Source organism: Pezoporus flaviventris, unplaced genomic scaffold (genome assembly GCF_033815535.1).
Source record: "Pezoporus flaviventris isolate CSIRO_AGI_PZ_B2104156 unplaced genomic scaffold, CSIRO_AGI_Pfla_v1 ptg000015l, whole genome shotgun sequence".
Classification (NCBI taxonomy): Eukaryota; Metazoa; Chordata; class Aves; order Psittaciformes; family Psittacidae; genus Pezoporus; species Pezoporus flaviventris.
The window spans coordinates 40,724,739-40,731,551 of NW_026892563.1; positions in this window are offsets into that span (position 1 = coordinate 40,724,739).

The window sequence follows — 6,813 nt, forward strand, 5'->3', positions numbered from 1 at the left end:
CAGTTTCATTTGATGCCTCCTCCAACATTTAATTCTTAGGATCAATTCTTTATCAGTCATGCCAAGTGAATGTGAAAATTCAATCACTAGTTACCAAGAGTTAAATACAATCAGTAGTTAATGTGGTATTTCTGCTAAGGGCATCCAAGTTATAGCTTGTGCAAAAGAGCACTGAACAAGTTATCCTAACCAGCAGTATGAAAAAAACCCTGTCCTTGTCAGGTCAAGATTTCTAAATAAATGTTTGTTTTCTCTGTCATTTTTTATTGCTTTCTCCCTTCCCTTTCAGCAAACGATTGGAGAAGTGCTCCAGCTGGGAAATCTGTGTCCATCATACTCATTTTCAAGAGTGTTTTGACTGGGACGTTTGTGATGGGGCTGATGCTTAGGTCCAAGAAGAGGAACAGATTCTACTGTGTACAGAGTTGTCCTGACACATTCTAGGTTTACAGGAGACTGTGGTGGTGCTTCGCTTCCCCTCTCTCCTCGACCCATCTGCCTCCCCAAGAATTCTTGTTAGCCTCTGCAAAAAGGAAAGGAGTTGGATGGCTGGGTGCCACACACATCAAAATGTGTGGTCTTTTTAAAGTAAAGCTTAGAAAAGAAAATTAGGGAGTATAAAAAAAAACCAGAAAGACCAAGAAAAGCAAAGAAGGAAAGAAAGAAAAAAGGATGTAACTCAGAAAAAGGGAAGAGCATCTAATCTGTGGGGGAGGAGAATGGGGAACCAGTGTGGTTCTTTAAAGCTGTGTTTGTGGGCATCATTTCTGTGCAGCATGGACTGCGAAACTGAGGGATTGCTAATCCTGGAGAGTGTTTCTGGAGATCTTTCATCCATGTTGCAATTCATTAAGCTATTAGTTTATGGTGCGAGTTAAGCAATTGGTAATTCAGAGGTAGAGCACTCTGAAGTAAATGGGGAATCATATTTCGAATCATAACTTTTACATATAGATGCATCCTCAGTAGAGACAGGATTAATGCAGACTGAGATAGAGGAGTACTTGTGGGGCTTTGGAAGCAGAACAGCTGGGATTGCAATAGCAAGACACAAGGAGTATGAGGCATAGAGTGAAGACCCTGAAGGGAGCTTATGTTGAGCATAACCAGGGTCTTCAACAGAAGGAAGACGTATCTCTGAAGGGCTCAGCAGAAAAAGGTACCTCAGAATCAGAGCAGGGGACTTGCAAATAGTTGCTTGAAAACATCTCTTTAAGGGAACAGCAGCTGAATTTGAGCAAAACAGGATGTGGTTTGACATTCACCCAAAAAGAATCATTCTGATAATGCATTGGCCTCTCAGCACACCACCCCTCCCCAGTCTTTCAGGATGAGGCTCAAGGTAGAGCTCTCTGCTCACCATATTACAGTTGGACAGAAATAGTGACACATATGGGCCTTAGGAAACCTGGTGGGGGTTTTGTCTCCTGTTATCAAACGATCTTCTTGTTACTGGAGTCTGCGGATGGGGTTTGCACCTGCAGCTGCTGTTTCTGTTGAGCAACAGAGAGCAAAGGAAAGACTTGTGGGTTTGGGGGAGGTACTGACCTGCTTTTACAAAGTGAGGGAAAATATAATCACAAAATACATTCTGTTTTCTCTAATCAGAGTCTAATCTGGACTGCGTTGTTCTTATTGAGCTGTGAAAGAGGTACAAGTACAAGACATAAAGAGAAAGATGTGACACACATAGTGGCCTGTGCTTCGCTATGTAACCAGAGGTAAACTGGACAGTCAAAGCAATTTCTATATACATGGCAATCTACATGTTATTCCTTGAATGTGAATTCAGTCTAAGTTGCATACTGTTTTGTGCTATCTCCCTTTCCTCTTTACAGCCTCCATACACATGGAACTTTTCAGGATTGTGTCTGTGCACTTGCAGACCATGATAAGGCTCCTCTTTTGTCATTTTAATCTCATCTGTGGCATGTTACTTCTGCTTATCTCCTGTTCTTAAATCTTTGCCCAGGCCTCATCCCCTTACTGTTGACTGTCGTAGCAATACAGATTTCTTGTCATTAGGGGAACCTTTCCAAGCAGAATGAAAAGCATTGTGGCTTTCACTGCTTGATAGGATTCAGAGAGGAATGAGTGAAGTAGAGACACTACCTCTGAAGTATTTCAGACTTACACATACGTACACTTCAAGAAACAGTTCAGCATAAGGAAAAAAGATGGCTTAGAGGACAATAATTTCTGTCTGTGTAGACTACAGATACTATCTCCTATTTTATGTCTGCTTTTCGTTAACAATCTTTATTGATTGCTCACATGATATAGAGAGCACACAGTAATCAGGACAGGTGAGTTCAGCAATTAACCTGCACTTCAAAGACCTGTTCTACCTCTCTTGTTCCAAGGCCCTGGCAACATCTGGTTTGAGAACAGGCTATCGACCTACAGACCCTCTTCCTGTGCTGAGAGTGGCTCCCTTCTGAGAGAAAGTGCCGGTAAGGAGAAGTTTATGTAAAGAAAGGAAGTGACTTTGAAGTGCTGTGTTCACACTGCTGGCACAGAAATAGACAGCGGAATAGTTCATCTTCACAGATAAAATATCCAAGGAGAAGTCTGAGAGGTTTGGCCGTTGAGCTTTGTATCCAATGTGAAAGTCACCCTCAAATTCCTGATTTGGACCTAACGAATAATAGATCAACTGCAGCCCCTTCCCTGGCTGCTGCAGATACCAGTACATATAAAGGTGGTTATAATTTTGACTGCATGTCAGAGTAGCTTTGCCATCTTCTTTCAGCACAAGACTGGAGGTTTGGGTGATTCCAGCTCCTGTAAGACAACGCAGAACAGAAACATATTAAAACAAGGAAGCTACATTCCCCCAGCAGCGGAGCACCTCTCATGGCTTTACTGATTGCTTACTTGCTCCAAAGAAGCACAAGGACACACACCAAGCCGTCCACATCCTCATTTGTGCCCCAATAGTCAGTGTGCCTGCCCCTACAAGGCCCTTATATAGGTTCACTTCACATGCTTCTCCTAAACCAATGGCATCAATCTCTGTAACGGCTAAATCTATGCTGAAAACCAAGCTCCTTCCTGCAACAAATTTCAAGCAGTTTGAATTGTTTGTGTTGGAAACACACAGAAAGTTTCAAAGTGACTGTGACTCTTGTTCTATGGGACAGTGTATTAACATATGTGAATAACAGAATGGGTTAAATGTTCAAGAAGAACATCTGGATTCAAATCCCATGTTGTCAGTGTTTCAAAACAGGATTTCAATCCAAATGAACCTACTCTCTTGTGTTCTGTGTTGTTGTACATCACAAAGTAGCCTTATCACTATCTACAGCTTCCTAAAGAAGAGAAAGGGGAGAGGGAGGTGCTGATCTCTTCTCCTTGGTATCCAGATTGGATGCATGGGAATGGTTCAAAGCTGTGTCAGGGGAGGTTCAGACTTGACTTTAGGAAACATTTCTTTATCGGGAGGGAGGCAAGCACCTGAACAGGGGCTTCCTCAAGTGGTGGCTGATGGCCCTGGCTTGTCAGTTTTTAAGGAGCATTTGCACAGTGCTGTTAATGACACGCTTTAACTTTTGATAAGCCCTGATGTGATCAGGCAGTTGGACTGCATGATCCCTGTAGGTCCCTTCCAACTGAATTCTATTCTGTTCTGGTCTATCCTGTTCTCCTCTGCTCTGCTCTGGTCGCACTGTGGATCTCCAGGAAACTGGCCTTAGACATGCAGTCTGCTTGGTAGTCTCACAGGAGTGATTTGGGACATTCATGGACCAAGGAGGAAAGGAACCCAGGAATAAAATTACAAGACGATTCTTTCATGATAATGACACACACCTCCGTAAGAGCACTAAAGGTGTCCACAGGGATGCTATGAGCTGCCCATGCAGCCTGGTTGTTAGAATGTGGTCCAGATGTTCCCCTTCACTTGCCAAATATGAGTTAATGTTTTTTCTTCTTCTTCTCTAGGGCACCTGGCTCCTGTTTCTAGTTGCTGGCCCCATGGACCATTGGCATCCACACCAGTTGCTGCCACTCAGGACATTCACTCCCTCCATTTGATTATGGGCATCGTCATCTCATGGGACCACAGGAGTTGTGATCAGGGCAATTTCTGAATAAGTGGCAATCTGCATGTTATTTTTCTTGAATGTGAATTCAGTCTAACTTGCGTTCTCTTTTGTGCTATCTCCCTTTCCTCCTTACAGCCTCCATATACATGGAACTTTTCAGGACTCTGTGTACGTATTTGAAGACCATGGTAATGAATACTCTTTGGTCATTTTAAGCTCATCTGTGGCAGCTTTGTCTGCTTAGTTTCTGTTCTTGTATCTTTGCAGTTTCTATTTCCTTCATTTATGGCTGCTTTTGGTTAACAATCTTTACTAGTTGCTCACATGAGATAGAGAGCACACAGTGATCAGGACAGGTGAGGTCAGCAATTAACCTGCACTTCAAAGACCTGTTCTACCTCTCTTGTTCCAGCACCCTGGCAACATCTGGTTTGAGAACAGGCTATCGCCCTACAGACCCTCTTCCTGTGCTGGCAGTGGCTCCCTTCTGAGAGAAAGTGCCGGTAAGGAGAAGTTTATGTAAAGAAAGGAAGTGACTTTGAAGTGCTGTGTTCAAACTGCTGGCGCAGAAATAGACAGCGGAATAGTTCATCTTCACAGATAAAATATCCAAGGAGAAGTCTGAGAGGTTTGGCCGTTGAGCTTTGTATCCAGTGTGAAAGTCACCCTCAAATTCCTGATTTGCACCTATGGAATAATAGATCAACTGCAGCCCCTTCCCTGGCTGCTGCATATACCAGTACATGGCATTGTGATTATCATTTTGACTGCATGTCAGAGTAGTTCTGTCATCTTCTTTCAGCACAAGACTGGAGGTTTGGGTGATTCCAGCTCCTGTAAGACAAAGCAGAACAGAAACATATTAAAACAAGGAAGCTACATTCCCCCAGCAGCAGAGCAGCTCTCATGGCTTTACTGATTGCTTACTTGCTCCAAAGAAGCACAAGGACACACACCACGCTGTCCACATCCTCATTTCTGCCCCAATAGTCAGTGTGCCTGCCCCTACAAGACCCTTATATAGGTTCACTTCACATGCTTCTCCTAAACCAATAGCATCCATCTCTGTAACAGCTAAATCTCTGATGAAAACCAAGCTCTTTCCTGCAACAAAGTTTAATCACTTAGAATTGTTTGTGTTGGAAACACACAGAAAGTTTCAAAGTGACTCTGACTCTTCTCCTATCGGACAGTGTATTATCACCCGTGAGTAACAGAATGGGTTAAATGTTCGAGAGGAACATCTGGATTCAAATCCCATGTTGTCAGTGTTTCAAGACAAAATTTGAATCTACATGAACCGACCCTGTAGTATACCATGGTGTTATCTTTCACAAAGTAGCCTTATCACTCTCTACAGCTTCCTAAAGAAGAGAAAGGGGAGAAGGAGGTGCTGATCTCCCTGGTATCCAGATTGGATGCATGGGAATGGTTCAAAGCTGTGTCAGGGAAGGTTCAGACTTGACTTTAGGAAACATTTCTTTACCGGGAGGGGGGCAAGCACCTGAACAGGGGCTTCCTCAAGTGGTGGCTGATGGCCCTGGCTTGTCAGTTTTTAAGGAGCATTTGCACAGTGCTGTTAATGACACCCTTTAACTTTTGATAAGCCCTGACGTGATCAGGCAGTTGGACTGCATGATCCCTGTAGGTCCCTTCCAACTGAATTCTATTCTGTTCTGGTCTATCCTGTTCTCCTCTGCTCTGCTCTGGTCGCACTGTGGATCTCCAGGAAACTGGCCTTAGACATGCAGTCTGCTTGGTAGTCTCACAGGAGTGATTTGGGACATTCATGGACCAAGGAGGAAAGGAACCCAGGAAGAAAATTACAAGACGATTCTTTCATGATAATGACACACACCTCCATAAGAGCACTAAAGGTGTCCACGGGGATGTTACATGCTGCCAGTGCGGCCTGGTTGTTAAAATGCGGTCCATATGTTCCCCTTCACTTGCCCAATATGAGTTAATGTTTTTTCTTCTTCTTCTTTTGGGCACCTGGCTCCTATTTCCAGTTCCTGGCCCCTTGGACCATTGGCATCCAAGGCAGTTGCTGGGACTCAGGACCTTCACTCCCTCCATTTGATTATGGGCATCGTCATCTCATGGGACCACAGGAGTTGTGATCAGGACAATTTCTGAATAAGTGGCAATCTACAAGTCATTTTCGTTGAATGTGAATTCAGTCTAACTTGCGTTCTCTTTTGTGCTATCTCCCTTTCCTCTTTACAGCCTCCATATGCATGGAACTTTTCAGAGCTCTGTGTACGTATTTGAAGACCATGGTAATGAATACTCTTTGGTCATTTTAAGCTCATATGTGCAATGTTTGTCTGCTTAGTTTCTATTCTTGCATCTTTGCAGTTTCTATTTCCTTCATTTTATGGCTGCCTTTGGTTAACAATCTTTACTAGTTGCTCACATGAGATAGAGAGCACACAGTGATCAGGACAGGTGAGTTCAGCAATTAACCTGCACTTCAAAGACCTGTTCTACCTCTCTTGTTCCAGCACCCTGGCAACATCTGGTTAGTGAACAGGCTATCGACCTACAGACCCTCTTCCTGTGCTGGCAGTGGCTCCCTTCTGAGAGAAAGTGCCGGTAAGGAGAAGTTTATGTAAAGAAAGGAAGCGACTTTGAAGTGCTGTGTTCACACTGCTGGCACAGAAATAGACAGCGGAATAGTTCATCTTCACAGATAAAATATCCAAGGAGAAGTCTGAGAGGTTTGGCCGTTGAGCTTTGTATCCAGTGTGAAAGTCACCCT